Below are 24,461 nucleotides of genomic sequence, written 5' to 3' on the forward strand. Positions count from 1 at the left end.
ACTGAAGGTACCATATACTTAGCTGATGCATCATAAATATTTGATAGATACATGAATAAGCAAGTGAGTGAATGAATGATCAAAGTAATAAAGTAATTTGAAAAATGGATCTTATTTAGGACAATAGAGCAAGTTCTATATGATCTATGTATACCCAAACCATTTTGCCACTTCTTGTTGGAAAACTGTTCTCATCTATCGTACCTGATTTATGGGCTTGGATTCAAGATTAAAGGGTCATTTTTACATGGTTTGGATTAAAGGCATGGGAGACAAATGTACAATTGAATTTTCTAAATTGCATACTTTATTTGCTTTCACTATCTAGAAATTTGTCAACTCTCTGGTTTGGAAGGTCATGCCTGGAACCCATGAATTAACACCTGAAAACTTCTTGTTGCTTTTGTTCATCCATTTCAATCATGTCCAACTTTTCATGACACCTTTCAGGGTTTTATTGGCAAATCTAATGGAATGATTTGTCATATCCTTCTCTGTTTCATTCGTACTCATTTAGTATTTTATTTTTCCTCAGTTACTTTTAAAAATGATTTTAATATTAATTTTTAACACTTTGAATTCCAAATTCTCTCCCTTCTTCTCACCCTATCCAACCTCCAGTGAGAAGGCAAGCAATTCAGCATAGATTTTACATGTTTAGTCACACAAAACATTTCCATATGTGTGGGACAAATGCCACTTAAATAAATTTTGAAGATCTCTCAAGGTATGAAGAGAAAGCTTTATTCGTTTCTCAAGGAATGAGCCACAATCAATTACAGATTGAGGCAAAAACAAAAGGCCCAAGAATCACATTTATCCTAACTTGATTCCTGTCCCCCACTGACCCATCCTCATTAATGAGGAATGTGGTTTTACAATCTAGACCAGCAAGCTAATCTAGGGAAAAGAGCATAAAATTCAAACCGAAGCCAGATTATCTCTTCAACCCCAGGGATTGAATGGTCATCCAGACTACAACAGATAATGTGGGGTCAGTTGAATCTTCACCAATATCCCAGAGGTTGCTTTGTGAAGGGAGGAGGGACATATAGTTAACTATTCTCCAATCTATAATATTCTACTAAAGAAATTTCAGACTTTATCCCACTCACATATTAGTCATGTTGTAAGAGAAAATATAGACCAAAAAAAAACACTCAGGAAAAATAAAATTTTTAAAACGTATACTCCAATCTGTATTTGGTTACTATCAGTTCTTTCTCTGGAGATGAACAATGGTTTTCATAAGTTGTTCAGCATTGCTTCAGACATTGTATTGCTAAGAAAAACGAAGTCATTCACAGTTGATCATCTTGTTGTTGTTATTTGGTACACAGTACATTTCATTTTGTATCTGTTCATATAAGACTTTCTAGGTTTTTCTGAGAATATCCCGTTCATCACTTCTTACAGCAGAATAGTGTTCCAATATAATCACATAGCACAATTTGTTCAACTATTCCCCACTTGATGGGCATCCCCTCAATTTCCGATTATTTGCCTCCAGAAAAGAGGTACTATAAATACTTTTCCTTTTTGTTGTATAACTCTTTTGGTCCCAGACTTAATAGTAGCATTGCTAGGTCAAAGAGTATACATACTTTCATAGCTTTTGGGCATAGTTCCAAATTGCTCTACAGAATGGTTGAATCAGTTCATAATTCCATCAGCAATACATTAATGTCTAATTTTTTCCTATATCTGCTCTAACATTTGTCATTTTTCTTTTTTGTCCTATTAGCCCTAAAAGGTATAAAGTAGCACCTCACGATTTTTAAAATTTGAATTTCTCCAGTCATTAGTGAGTTGCAGCATTTTTTCAGATGGCAATTGATAACTTTTATTTCATCTGAAAATTGTTCATATTTTTGAACATTTGTCAATTGGGGATTGGCTCTTATTTTTATAAATTTGACTCAGTTCTACATACATATTTATAAAATGAGGCCTTTACCAGAGAAACATTTCAAATTTTTTTTCACATTTACTATTGCTAACTATATTTCCCTCCATTCCATTTCTCTCTGTTTATTCTATTCTTTCTTCTTTTATCCTGTCCCTCCTCAAAAGTGTTTTGCTTCTGACTATTCCTTCCCCAATCCACTCTCCTTTCTATCATCCTCATGTTTCTATTGAATCCATTTTTTTTCTGAAACAAATGAGTCTTTTTTATTTTACTCAAGACTAATGCTAAAGCACTAGAGACTCATTTCTGCTTTTGACAGGAATAGAGCTATTTGCTTTGTTCATACTGGGTCACTCTTCCACAATCATTTCACTTCAATTCACTTCAACAGGTTTACTATATAAGCACTTAATTCTTAAGTGTTTATTATGTGCAAAGCCCTGTGTTAAGCATTAGGAATACAAAGACACAAATAAAAAAGAAAAGAAAAAAAAAAGGCAAATAGAAAGGGGGCATTGTTCTCTTTGCAGCATGGTTGTCAAATCAGGGTCCAGAAAAACAACTCTTTTCTTTCTTTTTTTTTTAGAAAGATTTTATTTATTTTGAATTTTATAATTTCCCCCAATCTTTCCTCCCCCCCCCCACAGAAGACATTCTGTTAGTCTTTACATTGATTCCATGGTATACATTGATTCAAGTTGAATGTGATGAGAGAGAAGTCTTATCTTTAAGGAAGAAACAAAGTATAAGAGATAGCAAAATTACATAATAAGATAATGGGTTTTTTTTAAAAAAAATTAAAGGTAATAGTCTTTGGTTTTTGTTCAAATTCCACAACTCTTTTCCTGGATACAGATGGTATTCTCCATTGCAGATAGCCCAAAATTGTGCCTGATTGTTGCACTGGAATGATCAAGTCCATTAAGGTTGACCATCACCCCCATGTTGCTGTTAGAGTGTACAGTGTTCTGGTTCTGCTCATCTTTCTCAGCATCAGTTCATGCAGATCCTTCCAGGCTTCCCTGAATTCCCATCCTTCCTGGTTTCTAATAGCTCAATAGTGTTCCATCACATACATATATCACAGTTTATTAAGCCATTCCTCAATTGAAGGATATTCACTTAATTTTCAATTCTTTGACATCACAAAAAGGGCTGCTGTGAATATTTAGGTATGAATGATGTTTTTATCCTTTTTTTCATCATCTCTTCAGGGTATAGATACAGTAGTAGTATTGCTGGATCAAAGGGTATGTACATTTTTGTTGCCCTTTGGGCATAATACCAAATTGCTCTCCAGAAAGGTTGGATGAGTTCACAGTTCCACCAACAGTGTATTAGTGTTCCAGATTTCCCACAACTCTTCCAACATAGTTCATTTCCTTTCTGGTCATACTGGCCAGTCTGAGAGGTGTGAGGTAGTACTTCAGAGATGCTTTAATTTGCATTTCTCTAATAATTAGTGATTTAGAGCAATTCAGAAAAGTAATTTTTTATGTTGACATTTGATTAGGCAATATTAACTTTATTGTGGGCCAATGGGACAAAGAATTCATCTGAGATCTCCTGTCACTAATTATTTGTTATCCAAAGGACCCTCAAAAGGCTTCTTCATCTTTGTTAGTCCTCTAAGGATTCTTGATTCAATAGAGCATAACATAACCTTTGTCAGGAGCTTCTCCAATGGCCTTGGGGTCACTACTAGATGTTTTTCTTTAAGTTTCATGAGTATAAATCTTCTTTTTAATATAGAAAGTAGGCTTTAGTTGTAGTTCTCAGAACTACCTGCTGTCCCATTTGCTAGAAGTTTCTACTGAATGACAGATCTCTGATAATTCTTAGCCACAATCAGAGAATATAAGTAACCTAGAAAAGAGGAATGATGAACAAGGGCTGAATGAGAGAGCTCTGGTATAATATTTTTTCTTTTAATTCCCATAGACTAGGACTAGATTTTAGTCCTTTTTCCCAGACATTTAATTTATGGTTTCAAATTCCCAAGATCCTCACCAGCTTGGTATACAAATGAATTTGAGCTATAAAAAAGTAACAAAGTCATTGTCTTCCATCTACCTGACTCACATTCCTCCCTTTATAAGTTTTAACAATGAGCTCCCAAGTTTTTTGCTTTCTCACATCTTTATTAAAACTTATTTACCATGTACAGAAGTCCAGGCACTGGGGATAAAAAGACATTTTTAAGTTCTTTTCCTCAAGGAGCTTACATTATACTCGTTTATATAATATATAAGTAAATAAATGTAAGATAATTTTATGAAAAGCAAAAGTACTTAAACATGAAGGGGATCAGGAAATCAGGACAGAACTTAGTCAGAAATAATAAATACCTGAACTAGGAAGTTGGCTGAATAAAGAAAAAGGGACAGATTAAACAGATGTAGAGGTAGAATCAACTAGAGTTGACAATTAACTATGTAGGATTAAGGCCAATGAAGAGTTGAAGATGTACCCTAAGTTCTGAACCTAAGTTACTAGAAGGACTTTCAATGGAAATAAGTGAGTTTAAAGTAAAAATGGGTTTTGAAGGGAAGGGGTGAAGTTGAGTTCTGTTTTGTACTTAGGAGTTTGGGATAGGAGAAAAAACTTATAAAAGAAAACAGAAAACGTATGGGGAATGTATTCAGAAGAAGATACTCTGAGTGGGAGTAAAAAGTGAAAGGCCAAAGGAAAACAGTCAGGTAGGAATAAAGAGATGTATGACTGGACTCACTTCTTAAATGGAAAGAGAAAAAAGAGATCAAGAGCAAAAATTTTATTTTCTTTAAAATTCACTGAGTGGGGCAGCTAGGAGGCACAGTGGATAAAGCACTGGCCTTGGAGTCAGGAGTACCTGGGTTCAAATCCGACCTCAGACACTTAATAATTACCTAGCCGTGTGGCCTTGGGCAAGCCACTTAACTCCATTTGCCTTGCAAAAAAAAACCTAAAAAAAATTCACTGAGTAACTTTTCTTCTTCAATATAGCCTTCTTTCCAGAGGTGAAAGGCACTCTTTAGTAAGAAGCCAGAGCACATATCCCAAGTGGCCTCATTATGGTGCCACCAGAAAGGAACAGGGAGTGTTCTCAGTTTCATGGGAAGCAACCAAGTCAGATCAGACTAGCAAGACTACTTCTATTTTTTCTGTTACATGATTGTAATTAATATGTACTTGGTTCTGACTTTTAAAAATTTGCATTATTTCCCCAAAGATTCATCCAGATTTTGTATTGTATCTCAGACTTGTCTCTTTAAATTGCACTATAGTATTGTATTATGTTAATATGCCATAATTTATATAAGCATTTGATTATTGTTAGATATCTCAGGTTGTCTTTTTCTAAATTACAAACAGGACTCAATTTTACTATGATAAGGTTGTTTTTTTTTTTTTAGTTTTTTGCAAGGCCAATGGGATTAAGTGGCTTCCCAAGGCTAGGTAATTATTAAGTGTCTGAGACTGGATTTGAACCCTGACTCCAGGGCTGGTGCTTTATCCACTGTGCCACCTAGCTGCCCCTGTCCTTTGTTCTTGAAGGAGACCATGACATGAGGGAGGTGATGCCAAGACAAGCACATGAATTGGATTTGAGTGAGGGGGTGCTGTACTAAGTCATCATCCTTACTTTCTCTTCCAGAGTCATTTGGGTCCACTGTTCTGATACAGATCAGAAAGACTAATGGTGGTCTTGGATGCAAGGCAATCAGGGTTAAGTGACTTGCCCAAGGTCACACAACTAGTAAGTGTCAAGTATCTGAGGCTGGGCTCAAGCTCCTATCCTCCTGATTCTAAAGCCAAAACTCTTTCCACTGTTCTACCTTGTGAGGGTCAAATATGGTAATAAATATCTAAAACATTTTGCTTCTAGTTCTTTCCTATAACTTCTATATGTTAATGTCAGATCTTTATATTTGCCATAAATATTTCCTAGTTCATCCTTTTTTATTCATATCTTTTGTTCTACAGATATTTGTCATATTAATGTACCAAGCACACCACTATTTTCCTAATAATTCTTTGTATTTCTTGAAAGAGGAAAAAAAGTTCTCTCTCCTCCATGATCCCAGGTAAGTCCCTTATTCTATTTGAACTTATTTTTTGAAAGGTTTTTGAAATGTTTAAATCCATCATCTAACTGAACTTTGTTGAGGCATATGGCATATGATATGAATCTAAATCACTCCAAGGTGCTGACAATTCTTTCAACATACATTTAAGTAATAAATCTTTTCTCCAGTTTTTATTTTCTATCCCAGTTTAAGGCAAATTTTTGTATGGATTTATGGTTAAATGTTTCATGTATACTGTTTATCTCTCTCTTTTTCCCCATTATCACACATATAGTTTTGTTGATAATTGCTTTGTGTATGTTTTAAAATCTTGGACTGAAAGATCACCTTCATCAGCACTGTTTATGTCTAATACTTAATGTATACCTGTTATTCTTGTCTGTTTCTTTGTCATTTAATTGTTATTACTTTATTCAGTTCTTTAAAGAAATCTCTTGATAGCTTGATTGGTTTTGCATTAAATATTATATATTGAGAAGGGGAATAGTCTCATTTTTGCTAGATTAATTCAACTCATCCATGCATATTGGATGCCTCTGCTTTATTTTCTTCACTTATAATAGTTATATAGGCTGATGGTTGTCTTGTGTATTTTAGGTAAGTTAATTTATAAAAAAAATCTGATGCTTTTCAGAATTATTATAAATGGACCCTCCTTTTAATATAATCTTAAAATTTATTGTTGGTAAATAAGAATACCTTTTAAACCAGATATGCCATAGACCCAGAACATATCAAAATTTAAAACCTTAGATGAATTCCTCCAAAAACATTTGATTCTCATGATTAAAGAACCCAGTCACCTCTGTCTGCTTCTCAATACCAGAAAGGGGTGAATCCTCTCTTTGTGAAGTATTGAAAAGAATTGACATTAAAAAAAAAAAAAGGACAGTTAAATTGCCCACTTAAAAGAAGAGAATAAAGGACTGGCAGGACAAAGGCAGTATGTAGTACATATGATAAGAAACCATCTGTCCTAGAGATAAAGGTTGACTATGCAGCCAGTCTTCAGATAACCTTGAATCATTGAGCTATTCTTTGAGGGAACTGATTCTGTGAGGAAGAATCAAGCAGAAAAACAACAAAAGGAAAACTATATATACATATGTGTACATACATATGACTTTGTATGTGTGTGTACTAAGTATATTTAATTATAGATTTAATATATTTATATATTATATAAAATATCCATATCTAATTATGTTTTAGATACATAAAGTTATATTATAAATAATAAATTATATATTCTATTTTGACTATTAGGAAAAACACTATCAAAGTTTACTTTGATTTTAGCTATTCATCTTTGGTTTCTTTTCTTAAATTATATATTTTTTTGCAAAAAGCAAATGTCAACATTCTCAGATGTCCACTCAACCCCAAACCCAATGAAAATCAAACTCTGGGTTTCTTTTATACAATGGTGAAAGCCTGGAACATCTGGCTATTTTAAAACTGGTACTTGGTGGCAGTTTTGGACAATGTAACAGAAGCAATCCCATTTCAGAATGTGCTTCAGCCCAACACTTAGCACAATGCTTCAGAGCTTAGCACATAGTAGGCACTTCATACATTTTTGCTTATTGACTGACTGGCTCTGTAAGGGATGGAATAGAAATTTCTGTCCTTTGCTAAAGAATATGCTGAACCCAAAGGGGCTTCTGGTTGAGTCTTTCAGTTCCTTCCTATTTTGTTTTCCCTTTCTCACCTCCCTCTGCAGTGGGTCTATATTGCTACATCATAGAGGATTAGCTGCAGAGTCAAATAGAGGTGAACGAATATAACCTCTGTGGAATTTCACTGGATTTCACCTTCTCTTTTTGTTTCAGGAATATCTCTCTTGAACTTCTCATGAGTAATGAGTACATCTGCCACCCAAGTGAACCTGAATCTATTCCTTAGTCTCCAACTGTCTCCTCATCAAACAATTCATCTTGCCCAGTTAGACATCTGCCTGCTCTGTAGATGGCCTGCTGTTTACCTGCTCCCCATCTCCACAGTCATCCTCAGGAAGGTAAGCATAATTTTCTGAGAAAGTTCCTGTCTTGGAAGGGTTTGTCATATGATCCTAGATTTAGAACTGGAAGGGACCTTAGAGGTCAATGAGCACAATCATCTCATTTTATAGATGACGCAGCTGAGGTACAGGTTGGTTAAAGTGATTTGGCTGCTGTCATAGAGCCAGTAATTGCCTGAGTTAAGATTTGAATTCAGTGTTCTATCCTCTAAGTGGTCCTAGCTGTCTTTTATCCCCTAGTGGGGAAGGAGTGTCCCAAACTATTTCTCCAGTACTTGACTCCCTTCCCACTAAAAACTACTTAGATGAAAACCATATAGAGAATGGCAAATAAACTGGAATATGCAACCTAGTAGAAAACAGAAATCAGAGAAGTTAAACAGATGAGAATTTAGGGATAGATCAATGAAAGAACTCTCCTTCTGTGTGTGTGTGTGTGTGTGTGTGTGTGTGTGTGTGTGTGTGAGAGAGAGAGAGAGAGAGAGAGAGAGACAGAGAGAGAGACAGAGACAGAGACAGAGACAGAGAGACAAAGAGAGAGAGACAGAGACACACACACAGATAGAGTGACAGATACAGACAGAAACAGAGAGAGACAGAGACAGAGACAAAGAGACTGATAGAGACAGAGAGAGGAAAAAAGACAGATGCAGAGAGAGCCAGAGACAGAGGGATAGGGATAGAGACAGAGAGATAGCACAGACACACACACACACACACACACACACACACACACACACAAACACACAAAGAATTCCAGTTTTCACCCAAGGGGAAATTCTCAGCAGTCTGTAGTGTCTAAGGAATGGTGGGATGAATTGCAGGTTGTTCTACATGTTAGCTTTGTTCCTAGACTCTTTCTTTCTCTTCAAAGTTCTCTCCATGAAGAAAATTTGGAACCGTGTACCTTCTCTCTCAAAGGGGAAGCCAGAAGATAAGAATCTCTGTTCTCCCAGGCTCTTGCTAACTCCACACCTTATGCTGACTTGGAGCCCTGAGCAATCAGTCTCTACTAACAAGCAGAGTCTTATTTAAAGAGCCTAAGTCTTCTTCCAGTATTGAGTCATTTGTAGCATCTATATAATCACTGCTGCTCTTTCTCTTTTCTCTCTCATTTTTGTCCACATCTCTACTCATTTTGTTACCTTGGAGCACTAGAGTAAATAAGAAATAGAATTCAAACAGGATGCAATTCAAACAGACCTAGATTTGAACAAATGCATGTCCCTTAAAGGTAGGAACTGTTTCATATTTTTATTTGCAGGCTTAATATTTAGGAGAGTACTTAGTGGGTAATTTTTAAATGTTGACTAGAGATAAATTGAATTTATAGAATTATATATTTAGAGCTAGAAGGGATCTCAGAGCCTAGCAGACAGCAAGGTAGAGTAGTGGAAAGAGTGAGTGCTAAGACTAATGTCAAGAAGACATCTTCCTGAGTTCAAATTCAGCTTCAGACACTTGCTACCTATGTGACCCCGGGCAAGTCACTTAGCCTCAGTTTCCTCATGGGTAAAATGATCTGGAGAAGGAAATGACAAACCACTCCTGGATCTTTGTCAAGAAAACCTCAAATGGGATCACAAAGAACCACAAAGAACTACCAACTCCTCTCATCAAAAAATAAAGAAATCAAGACATGGAGAGTGGCATGCAACTTCCCACAGGTGATAAGTATCACAGATAAAATTTGAACCCAGGTCTTTATTCTAGAACAAAGTTTCTTTTCCCTCTTCACTCCAACATTTCTCTGATGAATATGAGATATACACAGAAGCATGGGGAGACATGTTAATTGATCCTGAGTGGTAAGTACAAGGAAAATGAGATATCAACAATTACAGTAATGTAAATGAACAGCATAGCAAAAGAGAAATTAAATGATGAATAATTACAATGAGTCATTTAATAATGTCTCAATAAGATAAGAAAATGGAATTTCTTCCCTTTGCTAAAGAGACATTTATTCTATCAGATTCAGTGGATATGTTGGTTAATAATGCTGAACTGTTTTCTTCCCCTCTCCCTTCTCTTTATTAATATTTTTTGTTACAAGGGATTTTACTGGATAGAAATGGGAAGAAAGATATATTTGGAAATGAAAGTGATGTAAGAATTAAAGTTTATAAATAAAAAACTTAAAAAAAAATTTTGGCTTTTTTCCCCCCAAATCATGTATAAACAATATGAGCCAAGTCAAAAATATTTATTGAATACTTATCCTATATCCAATGCAGTGGTAAGCACCATGGGTAGTAAAAAATAGTAGAATATATTATCTCTGCACTCAGGGAGGCATTTATAATCCTTTTGGTCAAACCAGATTTACATGTAATAACCAATTAGAGAATAAGTACATGGTAATGAGTAATTGAGAGCTAACACCTGCTGTACATACTTGGAGTGCCAGCAGAGTACAGAGAAGGAGGTTATCACTCTCTACTAAGTGCTAAGTGCAGACTAACTCAAGTGCGAGGGCTTTAAAAACAGGTGCAAGGATTTTTTTCCCCTTCACATTCTCTGGTAACTATTTAGAAATGCCCCTGGCCCCTTGTAAGGGATGAAGTAGGACGAATAAGAGGTTGTGTAGTGTATTAGAGAGGTGTCAGATGTGAGTTTGAGCTTGATTAAAATCTAGGTGGGAAATATGTAACAAAATAATTAAAAACACAATAGATCATAGATAATGTTAATAGGTAGTTTATTAAGTCAATATGCCACCTTAGGAATCCTGATGTACAGTTTAGGGGTTACCATTTCTATTTGAGTTTGGCCCCATTGGAAATTCAAAAGGTCTGTGGTTACCAAAACAGTTCAAGTTGAAAAGCATGTCAGAGACCTTCAACTTTTTTCTGAAATAGTGTTCTTGCTACAAAATAACCAACAAATAGCCCTTTAGCTTTTGATTGATTTTGATTCATCCTCCAGGGATGGTTCCAAATCTAAAAATGTCCTTTTTCAGGACCTTTGGTGTCCTTTCCAGTTCTAAATCCTAAGGTCTTATGAAATATAATCTAATCATAGGTCAGGAAGAGACCAGGTCTGATCCAGCTTCCAGGCTCAAAAATCGAACTAGTTTCTTTTGAAATTCCCTTTTGTCAAATTACCCTTTACCCTGAAAATCTTAGGAGCTCACTCCTGAGTAGAAGTCATGACAGTGTAAGATGAGAGACTCCATTGTAGTGTGCAGATGGAGGTATCATTTTTCTAACCCTACAATTATTCAACAGGATCCCAATCCCAGGGTCATAGGTAGGTTGACTGACAGAAAATTGACAAAAAACATTCAAGATCCTACGAGATTTCTTATTTTTTCCATTGTTGAAAAAATATGCAACCTGGTAATAATAATAATAATAGTAATAATAATAATAGTTACCATTAATTTAGTACCTTAAGGTTTGCAAAACACTTTATTTACATTATCTCACTAGATCCCCAAAATAACCCTGAGATAGGATTCATTACTAACCCCATTTAACAGAGAAGTTAACTGAGGTAGACAGAAGACTTAAATGACTTGTCCAGGGTCACACAGCTAGCCAATTGTCTCAGGCAGGACTTGAACTCATGTCTTATAGACCCCAAGTGTAGCACTCTCTCCATTGTTCCACCTAACTGTCTTAAAATAGCAAGCATTTCTATATCAAATTATGGTTTGTAAAGCATTTAACCAATATTGTCTCATTCTATCCTAATAACAATCCTGAAAATTAGGTGTTATTATTATTTCCATTTTACACTTGAGAAAACCAAGGCACAGAGAGATCAAGCAATTTGATTAGAGTCACCCAGTGATTCTGTGTCAGAGACTAGATTTGAATTGAAGACTATACCATCAAACTGCAAAACAAAACGTGACCTAAAAGCTCTCTTCCAAAAAGGATACATATATGTGTGTGTGTGTGTGTGTGTGTGTGTGTGTGTGTGTACATAAAGATATATATATACAAAGAGATAGATGATAGATAGATAGATAGAAAGATGGATGGATAGATGGATAGATAGATAGATAGATAGATAGATAGATAGATAGATAGATAGATAGATGTCTAAGTTATTCAGGATTCCTTGAAAGGAGCAAAGATCATCTTGTAAAATCTAATCTAAAGTATCAGGTAAGATGTAAAACAGAGACACATGGTTGCCTAAGGTTTTCTTCACTGCTATGGTGAAGACATGATTCAGCACAGACTTCAAGATATCATGCATTTTTTGGGGGAATGGTGATATCTTCCAGATATTTCCCTTTCTGAATGACATCAATCCTAGATGCATCAAGCCCTACTAAAAAAGACCTGTAGTCATTCAAAAGAATTTGGTCTAACCATATACCATAGGAAACCCCACCCCCAAAAAAGTGAATGAGCAATATGTCGATTATGCAGATAATGAATAACATAGAATTTGTTCATGAGTGGGCACACATATTAAAAAATAAACAGTTAATTGGGCTCAGAATTAAGTAAGACTGGGAAATCAGGATTGCCTTCAGGAAACACCAAAATTACTTTAATGATCCCTAACTTCTCCCAGAAACATAAGTTCATCTTTTTAATACTGATATTCTATAATTATTGTTTTATAACTGAGGATCATGGAAAATTGTGAACTCTTAGGAATTATAAATGAATATCACAGAAAGCAAAAAAAAACATAGCTAAGTATGAACAGGTTACGGTTTGTCATAAGAAAAGGAACTTGGAGGAGGAAAGATTGTCTTCAGGAAATTACATGATTGAAAAAAAGATGAATGAGAGTTATTTCAGGGAGAAAAAGGAAGGTGGTGATCAGTTCAAGTTTCACTTACATACCTATAATATTAGGAAGTGAATAAAGCCCCAAGAAAACTGAACTGAGGTAGAAGAGAATGGGGAACAGGTGGCAGTTGCAATAGAAGACATAGACAAGAATCATAATGGATGAACTGAATTGTGATGGGCATCATAGTGAAAGAGTGTTCAAATAGATGAAGACTTAGATCCTTTTGAATATCTGAGGCATAGTCTCATTTCATCAAATCCGGTTCTAAAACAGAGGAGTCATACAGAGTCAGCTCTATTCTGGATGGTAATTCTGATCTAAGACCTGTAATATGCTTGAAGGAACTCTCCAATCCAATAAATCTCCAGCTTCTCATTGTGCCTGGAATCATCACTATTAGAATGTCTCTTTTGGACTTTGCTGTCCAGAGAAGGCCCTTGTTAAGATGCATGTAACTCATTTTCTGTATCATTAAACTTTCAATAGCAATTATTAATTTCTTAGGTTTCTGAGGGAATAGGACGCAAGACAGATATGTTTTAATTTGAGATAAAGGATGCAGAAGAGTATATGGAAAAGAACAATGGAAAAAATCAATTATTTGTCATAATTGTGTGTGTTGCCTAAAGAATTGCATAATCAGGGATCCCAGGGACAACTCTATCTCAGATTACCAAGAAATTAGGTATAGAAACATATAGGAAAATGAGAACATTCTTCCTATAAAAATATAAAAAGGCTGCAGCTAAAAAAAATTTTGTAGTTTTAAGAAAATGTCATAGAAATTTTGAAAGAGCTATGTGGGCATTTTTCACATCACTGTAATAAGCAATTTCAGAGTAGGTAGTATTTATTTATCAGGTTCATTTGTCATTTCACCCATAGTTAATGAGATTTTTTTGGACTTTCTTCCTGCCTAGATTAGTGGGGTTCCAGACTAAGCAAAATTCATTGATATTTAAGTATTTTTTTTCTGACTTGTTTTGGAAGACTGCCTACTCTTCCTCAGAGTCAACTCTTTATCAGATTTTGCAATTTTTTCCCTCATTTATGAAGTTTTTCAGGCTAGGTAAAACCCATATAGGTAATAAATTTTAATAGAGATGGTCTATATGGAAATGAAAATGCCCACTTTAGAAGAAGAGTGCTGTAGCAGGGTTCTGTCTTGCCTCTGCTGTGAACTATTTGTGTGACCATGAACAAGGCACTTAACTTCCCACTATTCAAGACATCTTTCTAAGACTACAAGTTACAAATTGTAGATTTGCCTTGACAATGGGAGTTTCCACACCAAACTTTCTTCTATAATGATATTACAAGTTTAGACCAAAAAAAAGCACTTGATCTTTAGGATGCAACTGAGTATGAAGGCATGATATAGATGAGATGGAATAAGTGGTTTGATCCACCAGACCCTAGATCATTCAACCAGATCAATGCGTTACTACAATTGGAGATTAAGATAATCAATCTGGGATGCAGGAACACAGCAACTGCTGTCAATAACTGCAACAAGGGAATTAACTCTTGTTCTCTGAGAAACCTAGACATCTAGATAGCAGATGGTGGATAGCGTGTTGACTGTGGAGTCAGGAAAATCTGAGTTCATATCTGGACTCATATGTATCATTTCAGTCATGGCCAACTCTTTATGATCCCATTTGCGGTGTCTTGGCAAAGACACTGGAATTATTTGCCATACCTTTTCCAGATCATTTTCCAGTTGAGGCAACTGAAGTACAGGGTTAAGTGATTTGACTGGGGTCACATGGCTAGGAAATGTCTAAAGCTGTTTTTGAACTCAGGACCTCCTGATTTTAGGACAGGCACTCTGTTCACTGTACCACCTTGCTGCTCATTTAAAAAAAAATTTTTTTAAACATTTAAAAAAATTTTCCAGATTCATGATACATAGTAAATTCTTCTCCCTCTCCTTCCATCAGCACTATGGCTAACATGATCTTTTCTCTACTCTTCACATCTCTGAGCCTTTTTTTAGGCCATGACTAGAATATGCTCCCTCTTACACTTTACCACATATAATCCCTCGTTTCCACCAAGACAAAGCTCAAGACCTCTCCATGAAGTCTTTCCTGACTCCTTCAACTGCTATTGCCTTCCCTTTCACATCACCTAGTATTAAACCACCTTGTTTTAATATATTTAATATATAATTATATTTTAATTTTTCCATATATGTAATACATGTATTTATGTTTTATATCTATATATGTATTTATTTTTGTTTTATATCTATATATTCATCCATGTTGCCTCTCCCATTAGAATGCAAACTCTTTGCAAGTAGGATTTATTCCACTTATTGCATTAGTATCCCCAGTACCTAACACAGATCCTGATTCAGAATAGAAACTTTGTCAAGGCTTGTTCTTGATTGATTGGTGATGATTTAAGATACTTTGTGATTCAATAACCATTCAAAACCCAAGCACAGTCTCTTTTTTTTCTCCCCCTTTTTTTGCAAGGCAAATGGGGTTAAGTGGCTTGCCCAAGGCCACACAGCTAGGTAATTATTAAGTCTCTGAGACCGGACTTGAACCCAGGTACTCCTGACTCCAAGGTTGGTGATTTATCCACTACGCCACCTAGCCGCCCCCAAGCACAGTCTCTTTCTGAGGTGTTCATTTTTTACCAAACAAACAGAAGACACATTAGTTTTAAGTAAAAGATCAATCAAATAATAAGACCAGAAAAGTTCTTCCCATGACCACATGAAGTATACTCTCCAGTAAGTTATGACATCATCAATTAAAGAGAGCACACTTGAAAATAAGAGTTGTAACCATGGTACATGCATGGAGAGCACACACATCAGGGACTCAGGTGACTAGGGCACATATGGAAGTACATATATAACCTGAGTATACTTTGGACTTGGCAAAGCTGCTGATGTCCTCTAATGATATCATATCATTTCTGAAGTTTTCTATTGGCTTTAAAAATCTTCATTCCACTGGATTATCTGTGATATTTCCACTGTTACCATTGGCTGGGCCTACCTCAGTCCTTTAGCCTTTTTAGGACTATGATCTTCTCTCTCAGATACCATCTATCAGATTGCATTGAATATAAAGCTTCTCTCTGGGAGGAAGAGCTATGACTATAGCCTTTAAACAGAATTTTATTTTTTCCCAGATTAACGTAAAGACAATTTTTAACATTCATTTGAAAATAAAATTTTGAGTTCCAAATTTGCTCCTCCCTATATCCCTTCCCTGTGTGCAATCATATCAAATATATTTCCATAATAGAATTCCATATTGCTGAAAAAAGAAACAGAACAAAAGAAAAAACTAAAAAAAGTGAAAATAATATACATGATCTACATTCAGACTCCATCAGTTCTTTCTCTGGATGTGTATAGCATTTTCCATTATGAGTCTTTGGAATTGTCTTTGATCACTGAATAATGTTGTTATAATGCAATGTTCTGCACAGTTCACTTTACATCGGTTCATGTAAGTCTTTCCAGGTTTTTCTGAAATTCACCCACTCATCATTTCTTATGGCACAATAGTATTTCATTACATTTATAAGCCACAACTTGTTCAGATATTACCCAAGTGACAGGCATCCCCTCAATTTCCAATACTTAGCTACTTCAAAGAAAATGACTTTTTCAGTCTATAGCTGGGGGCTGTGATCTACCACTCACCCAGCAATAACCAACAGAATAGCCCAGGCCAGCTTAACTATTCTTTTGACTGTCTTTGTCTGGTGCTGATTCAAGATTTCCTAAAACCATCTGATTTATGTCTCTCCAATGTCTATTAATTCCTGGATTGTGATTATGTTTTGTGTTCTTGAAACCTCATAGGAACAGTATGGGACCTTGGACAAGAGGTAAAACCTGTTCCCAAGTCCCTTCCTGTTTGGCATACTTAGAGGCAAGAGCAAATGCTAGATGTAGCAAGCAGAGCAGTCATGACCTTCCACCACCTGGCAAATAATCTGGCCTTTATTATGCCCACTTGCTATCAACAAACTCCCTGGCGAATCCAAAAAACTTCATTGGTCTTCCTACACACAAATAATAAATGTCAGAGGCTGGCTTAAAAACCAAGATATTCTTACTCCATATCAATTGTTTTCTCAACTATACTATAGGTGCTTCTGATAATAATCTGCAAAAATGGATGGGGGGTGGAGAATAAGACAAAATAGAAAGTGCAAGGAGGAGAAATCATGTGAAATGTGAATGTGAATTAAGATTGGCAAGGTAAGTTGGCAACATATTATGAGTAGCTTTGGATGCTAGGATGAATTGAATTTTAGCCTGTAGGTAATAGAGTCTATTGATCAAGGAAGAGAGTGATGTGATCAGACTCATGCATTAGGGTAATTGCTTTTGGAGCAGTGTGAAGAGTTTATGGATAAGGGACTGGAGGCCAGGAGCCTAGTTAGTTTATTCTGATAGCTCAGGTAAATGTCCTGACCTAGGCAGGAGACAAGGGATGGCAAGGGGAGCGGAATAGAAGAGGATGAATATAAACAATATTGTGGAAGAGATAACTTAACAATAATTGAATGTAGGGAGGGAAAGGAAAGTATCACAGATGATTCTGGGGTTATATATGTCTGTGGAATTGGAAAATGGTAAAATACTATTACTAGGAATCAGGAAATTAGGAGAAGGAGCAACTTTGGGTAGGAAGATGATGATTTCACTTATGGAAAAAATGAATTTGAAATGTTAGCAGGACCTCCAGGTTGATTTACACAGTAGTCAGTTGGAAATGAAGGACTGAGGCTCTGAGGATGGAAAGAAGCATTTTTTAAATAAATAAAATGCCTACTATGTGTTCAGGAACATAAATTTGATCTTTATAATAGTCCTGGGAGGTAGGTACTATCATTATGCCTACTTTTTAGCTGAACAAACTGAGAATACGGACTTGCCCAGTCTCATGTAGTCAGAATCGAACCTAGGTCTTCTTGAATTTAGTCCCAGCACTAGATTTTGAAGTTTGCCAGATAGAATTTTGAAAGTGGGTGAAATTACTAGAAGATGGGGGGGAGAGAGAGAGAGAGAGAGAGAGAGAGAGAGAGAGAGAGAGAGAGAGAGAGAGAGAGAGAGAGAGAGAGAGAGAATTCAAATGCAGAAATAATGGGAATCAAGAATGGAGCTTTGTAGAACATTCACACTTAGGGTGTGAAAGTAGGAAGAAGGAAGGAGTGGTCAACAGTGTTGGTGGACAAGAAAGAAGAAGAATGAGAAAAGATCTCTATAAACAATATTGTATAGTGCTGACAGAACTGAATTCAGAGGCAGGGGAACCTAGGTCTGAATCTTGCTCAAGAAATTATTTAGCTAATTGATCCAGGGCAAGTCACCTAACTTCTCAGATTTAGTTTATTTGTAAGATGGGGGATAATAACACCTACATCTCAAGATTGCTGTTGAGTATCAAATGTTTTGAAAATGTTTTGAAAATCTTTAAATACAATATAAATTTGATTTTTAAACATTATATATATCTGGCAACTAGGTGGCACAGTGTATAGAATGCCAGGTTTGTTGACAGACTCATCCTCGAGTTCAAATCTAGTCTAGCTGTGTGACCCTTGGCAAATCACTTAACCCAGTTTACCTCAGTTTTCTCATTTGTAAAATGAACTCCAGAAAGAAATGACAAGAAAATTACAAATGGGGTCATAAAGAATTAGACATAACAAAAATGACTGAATAACAACAAAATTTAATGTATTATTAATGAATTTGCTGGAAAAAGGTTTCTAAAGAGTGACAGAAGCAACATTGCAAGAGAGTTAAGAGTAAGTAGATGGGGGTGGCTAGGTGGTGCAGTGGATACAGCACCGGCCCTGGAGTCAGGAGTGCTTGGATTCAAATCCAGTCTCAGACACTTAATAATTACCTAGCTGTGTGGCCTTGGGCAAGCCACTTAAACCCCTTTGCCTTGCAAAAACCTAAAAAAAAATAAAAGAGTAAGTAGGATGGTGATAGTGTAGAAATAGCAAATATAAACTGCTTTTTCTGAAACTTTGACAGAAAAGTGGATTGTAACTTGAGCTTGGTGGAGAGGATGATTTTCTTTTAAGCATGGGGAAAGGAAACATTTGTAAAGTGGAGAAAAATCTGTGGCAAGGAAAAGATGAAAGACTAAATAAATAAATACATAAACAAATAAATAAATGAGCAAGGTTTTTGAGGAGATGGGAGGAGAAGGAATCAAGAACAGCAGTAAAAGGATTAGTTTAGGCAAAGAGGTAGGCCATCTGAGATGGAAAAGAATGAAGATAGAATAGACAGAATGAGTCAACAGAGAGGCTTTGAGGCATGTGTGTGTGGGAGTGGAATATGAGATAATTTAAGATGAATGTCCTCAGTTTTCTTTATAAAGTAGGAGATGGTAAGAGAGAAGAGTGGTTAGTTATAGAATTGGGAACTTAAGGAGAAGAAGATAGTTTTGAACAGCTGCTGTGGGCAGTGTTATGGTAAGTGAAATAGAGATGACTGAAAGGATTGTCCTGTAGTCACAATGAAGACTTAGTTGAAGCCAGTAAAAAGAAATGTGTAATAATCTCAGTCTGCCCATTCTTGACTTTCTCTTGAAGTATCTGATTTGGGAGAAGGAATGAAAGATGATGGAGATTAAAAAGGGTTGAAGTTTATCAGGGGAAGAAAAATAGAAAAGGGAAGGAGTTTGATGTTAGAGAAAAATGCATCTAAATTGCTATCTTTATCTATTTGTATCAAATAGTGGCCTTCTCTGGGGGGACAGAGGGAGGGAAGAAAAAAAGGAAAACAAAAAGAAATTTACAAAATAACTGTTGTATATTTGGAGTTAAAAGCAAGTTGCATGTGTAATTATCTTTTTTTAAGGTACTGTGTTATGGAAAATTTGTTCTTTTCCATGAATTGAAAATAAATAAGTTTTTAAAAAAAAGAAATGGATAACTCTAATATTGACATAGTGAATAGAGGAAAATGAAGTCAGAATGGGGATGAATGACAGGAAAACAGAGACCAAAAGTCCAGAAGTTCTGAATAGGGCAAAGAACAAGTTTCGGACAAATGGGGTCATGGAAGAAGTGTAAGATTGTGGGGGAAAAAAAAAGGAAAATTAGTCACTTCTTACAAGAAGCCTTTCCTGATACCTCAATTGTTAGTGTTTTCTTTGTTTTCAAATTATTTGGTAGTTATTTGTAATTATGTAAACATATAGTATCTTCCCAATGGAATGATAGGGACCCTTGGTCCATAGGGACCCAGGGACTGATATTTTTTTCCTTCTAAACCTGGCTCCTAGCCCATTTCCTTATATTTAATAGATTGAGTTGAATTTCACAGTTCAAGATCTGGAGGTCATATAGTTTCAATGTTTAAAATGTGACCACCTCATGAATGACTGTGGTAGAGATAAAGGTAATGGGAATTGAAGAGGTTGAGGAACCAAGAAGCCAAGATGTTTGAAGGGTTATTATCATGAATATTGAAGTCAAGGGGCGGCTAGGTGGTGTAGTGGATAAAGCATCGGCCTTGGAGTCAGGAGTACCTGGGTTCAAATCCGGTCTCAGACACTTAATAATTACCTAGCTGTGAGCCCTTAGGCAAGCCACTTAACCCCATTTGCCTTGCAAAAAAAAACCCCGTAAATGTTGAAGTCAAGTCAATAAAAACTTATTAAATGCTATGTGCTAGACATTGTGGTAAGTGTTGGGACAAAGAAAGGCAAAAGAGAGTCCCTGCCCTCAAGGTGTTTACAATCTAATAAGTGGAGACAGCATGCAAACAGCTATGTATAAACTATACATATATATATATATATACACAAATTTTATCTTCAAATATAAATTATATATTCACAGTCTAGAATATATACACTATAAAAACTCAAATTATATATGTGTATATATGTGTGTTCATATATACAAATGTGTGAACTGAGAGAGAGATTATAAAATGAAGTCCAGATAGGACTGAACATTAACAAGTAGAAAGGGTAAGGAAGTGGGAGAGGGAAGAAGAAAGGGGACCAAGAGCAGAAGAATGACCGAAGAAAAAAGAGATTATTTGGGATTACAGGGACGAGAAGGTGGAGAATAGAGGCTGGAGAGTACATAAAATTATTAATCTTGTTCTATTTCAAGGGTTGTATCCTTTATATAAATATGGCACTAGAGCCAAATTTGCAATCCTCATTAACCATTAATGACCATTAACATTGTTACTGTCTGCTGGAGTCTGAAAGGAACAATCTCATGCAATGGGGATTTGGCATATGCCTGGACTACCTTAGATGACATTATTTACATGGAAGGTACTGGGGGACCCATTTCTGGAAAACTGGAGGACAGTACAATCTATGTTGGCTCATCCCATGCTTGACTTTTTTCCATCAGTTATTTACCTGGAAAGATCTACATCTTTAAAACAGTCTTAGTAACTCAGATCTTTCCTGCATTTAAGTCTGAGGATCAAAGTGACTTCTTCACTCTAGTCCCAAGAGAGTTTGCATTGAAGGGTTAGGACCCTGAGGGCCACCTCATCCCCTACTTTGCCACTTAGGCCATGTGCCCATGAGAAATGATCCTGGGGTTTGGGGTTTTTTTTTCATTCTAGACACAGGGAGTAGAATCTCTGAACCAGTTTACGAGCACAAGCCCTTAAGATATATTAGTCTAGGAATTCAGGTTAGGGGTTGTTAAAAAAACTAGCAGTGGGGGCAGCTAGGTGGTGCAATGGATAGAGCACCGGTCCTGGAGTCAGGAGTACCTGATTTCAAATCCGACCTCAGACACTTAATAATTACCTAGCTGTGTGGCCTTGGGCGAGCCACTTAACCCCATTGCCTTGCAAAAACCTAAAAAAACGCTGAAAAACACCTAGCAGTGAAGTCCTAGTTTTAGAACCGAACTTGGTGGGATTAATGATATGGAGGAATTGTAATAAAACTATGAACTCTCCTCTCCCAAGACTAAGGTTGTAAAAGGGAATTTTGCACCCTAAGTGTTAGGAGGAAATGTTTGATATAGAAGACATATTTAAAAGTTGATTCTTGCTATAACTTTGAAGTTATATATATATATATATATATATATATATATGTATATATATATGTGTGTGTATGTATATACATATACCCATATATACTTATATATGTATACATACATATATATGTGTGTGTGTGTAAAAGCTAATCCAAAATTTTTTGATTAAATAGAATTAGGGTGCTAGACACTGGGACTCTTAAGAATGAAGGAACATAAAACCTGGAAAGGCGCTAGAGCCTTTGGCTAAGAAGAGCAATTCCTCCTTCAGGGTATCAGAAACTCCTTGGAGTACAAGTGGGAGAGGATTGTACTTAAGAAACTTATCTCTCTCATCTTTGATCTACTTACTATTTCCCAAACAAGTCACTGCTTTTCCATCTCCACTCTTTTGTTCACTGTTCCATATACCTAGGATGCTTTCTCCATTAATCTCCATTTATTGAAATGGAATAGAGGGTGATCTTGCAGGTACCAGGACTTTGCCCAGATTCTAACATTTCTACCCCTTAGCATTTCTTACCCCTTAATCCATCTCAGATCCAGACACCCAAACTCTGACTCATTCTCTTTCCTCAGGGTCATTGTTAATTCAGGCATGTTTCCAGTATGGAAGGGCAGTCTGTTTGATCAGATTCAACATCTAAGATTTACTAAGTAAAAAATGACATAATCCCTACCTTCAGGAAGTTTTCATTGTACTTGGGAGGATATAATAGGTACACAAAGTACACACCTTCAAGTCTGAACGTGATTGAAGAGAAGGAAAGTCAGACATAAGGCTACAGGAAAATGTATGGAGGAAGAAATCATTTTTATAAGACAGGAGGAACAGGTGTGGTACCTCTTGAGTCCCCACCCCACTCCCACAGTTGCAAGAGACAATTAATTGGCACAGGGCCTTAGGTTTACAGTCAGAAAGACCTGAGAGTTGACCATGACACTAAACAGAAAACAGAAAACATGGCCCGTGAACTTGGGGTCAGAAAGATCTTTGTTCAAATTCTACTTCAGATACTTAATAGCTATGCCACACTATGGCCTTGTCACTTAAATTTGGTCCATCTTAGTTTTCTCAACTGTAAAATGGGGATAACAGTATCTGTCTCACAGGATTGTTATGAGGATCAGATGAGAACATATTTGCAAAGCATTTAGCACAGTGTCTTAGAAACTTTATTCCTCCCTCCTTACCTCCTCCCCTTCCTTCCTTCCTTTTTTCCTTCCTTCCTTCCTTCCTTCCTTCCTTCCTTCCTTCCTTCCTTCCTTCCTTCCTTCCTTCCTTCCTTCCTTCCTTCCTTCCCCTTTCCCATTCACTTCTCTTCTCCCCTTTCCTTCCTTCCCATCTGTGGTTTCAGTGATAGATGCAATTCATGGTGAAGAAACTCCCTCTTCCAATACTGATTTGTATCTCCTCTGTACTTCTAGTCTTAAAGACTTTCCTACAACACTAGAAATGACTTATTCTAAATCCCAATTCCAATATGTGCCCAAGACTGAACTTTAACCCAGTGGGATCAGAGTTATCTATTACTCTAATTCTCTGACTACAGTAGTATAGCAAAAGCAAAATGATCCAGGACCAAGGGTCATATAAATCGCTCCAAAGGTTCATGCTGATTGCACAAACCTATTTCAACTTAGTAGGAAAGGGGCATATTTATTACCATTTTCTGCTTTGCCTTTATTTCTCCTAGCCTCAAAATGATCATATTCTGACACTATTAAGAAAGAAAATAGATTTACCAAAAGCAAGGGAAAGTTTCATATTTGGGATCACCCCCCCCCCCCCCAACAGAACAATTCAGCCCTAGCTGCTGGAGGTCTCCAGTCTTTGGCAGGGCCCTCTTCCTTTTCCTCTCCCTAACAAACATTAATAGCCATAGGCCTCGATGAGTGTGGTTTTTAATAGAATCCAATTCTATTCCATTTAGAGTGGGAGAATATTCTTCTTGCTGACTCTGTATTTTGAGACTGGTCATGCCTGATGGACCAAATGCATTTTCTCTTCCTCTGATGGCCAGCTTGTGTTTGGGCATGAGTATAGGTTTCAGGGAAGGCTGTCTCAGCTAAATCAAAGCTTTCTATGAGCCAGATTTTCAGACCCCATTGTCATTTTTGATTCTCTGGCTCTCAAGGACATTTTTAGGAGGGGGGAAGGGCAGGGGCAGGGAAATGTAAGCCAATCCTTAGAAGGAGTGATTTTCTTTAGGGGGAAAAAATGCAAACTGATAGTCTGGAATAAACGATTTCTTTAATGTCAAGAAGAAAATTAATACACTCTTGGGAAACAGGTACCTGCATGAGGTGCCCCAGTGGACAGTTTCTAGACTTAGAGTCAGGAAAGACTTGAGTTTGAATCCTGATTCAAGTGCTTACTATCTATGTGACCCTGGCCAAATTAATTTACCTTTTATCCTAATTCCTAATCTGAAAAATAGAAACTATAATAAAAACACCTAAATCAAAGGTGTATAGGGCAGCTAGGTGGTGCAGTAGATAAAGCATCAGCCCTGGAATCAGGAGTACCTGAGTTCAAATCCAACCTCAGACACTTAATAATTGCCTAGCTGTATGACTTTGGGCAAGTCACTTAACTCCACTGCCTTAAATAAATTTAAAAAATTAAAAAATTGGGGCGGCTAGGTGGCGTAGTGGATAAAGC

The 24,461-nt window shown here is 36.4% G+C and overlaps 1 long non-coding RNA gene across 1 annotated transcript in view; it reads left to right on the top strand.

Moving 5' to 3' along the window:
• LOC141522402 (uncharacterized) overlaps nt 1-24,461 on the top strand; it is a 53,099-nt gene that overhangs the window by 22,272 nt on the left and 6,366 nt on the right. The window contains exons 2-3 of the long non-coding RNA XR_012478206.1: nt 5,876-5,976; nt 7,812-7,996. This is a non-coding gene — a long non-coding RNA (uncharacterized LOC141522402). The remainder of the gene's footprint in view (nt 1-5,875; nt 5,977-7,811; nt 7,997-24,461) is intronic.

The sequence above is a fragment of the Macrotis lagotis genome, chromosome 4 (genome assembly GCF_037893015.1).
Source record: "Macrotis lagotis isolate mMagLag1 chromosome 4, bilby.v1.9.chrom.fasta, whole genome shotgun sequence".
Taxonomy (NCBI): domain Eukaryota; kingdom Metazoa; phylum Chordata; class Mammalia; order Peramelemorphia; family Peramelidae; genus Macrotis; species Macrotis lagotis.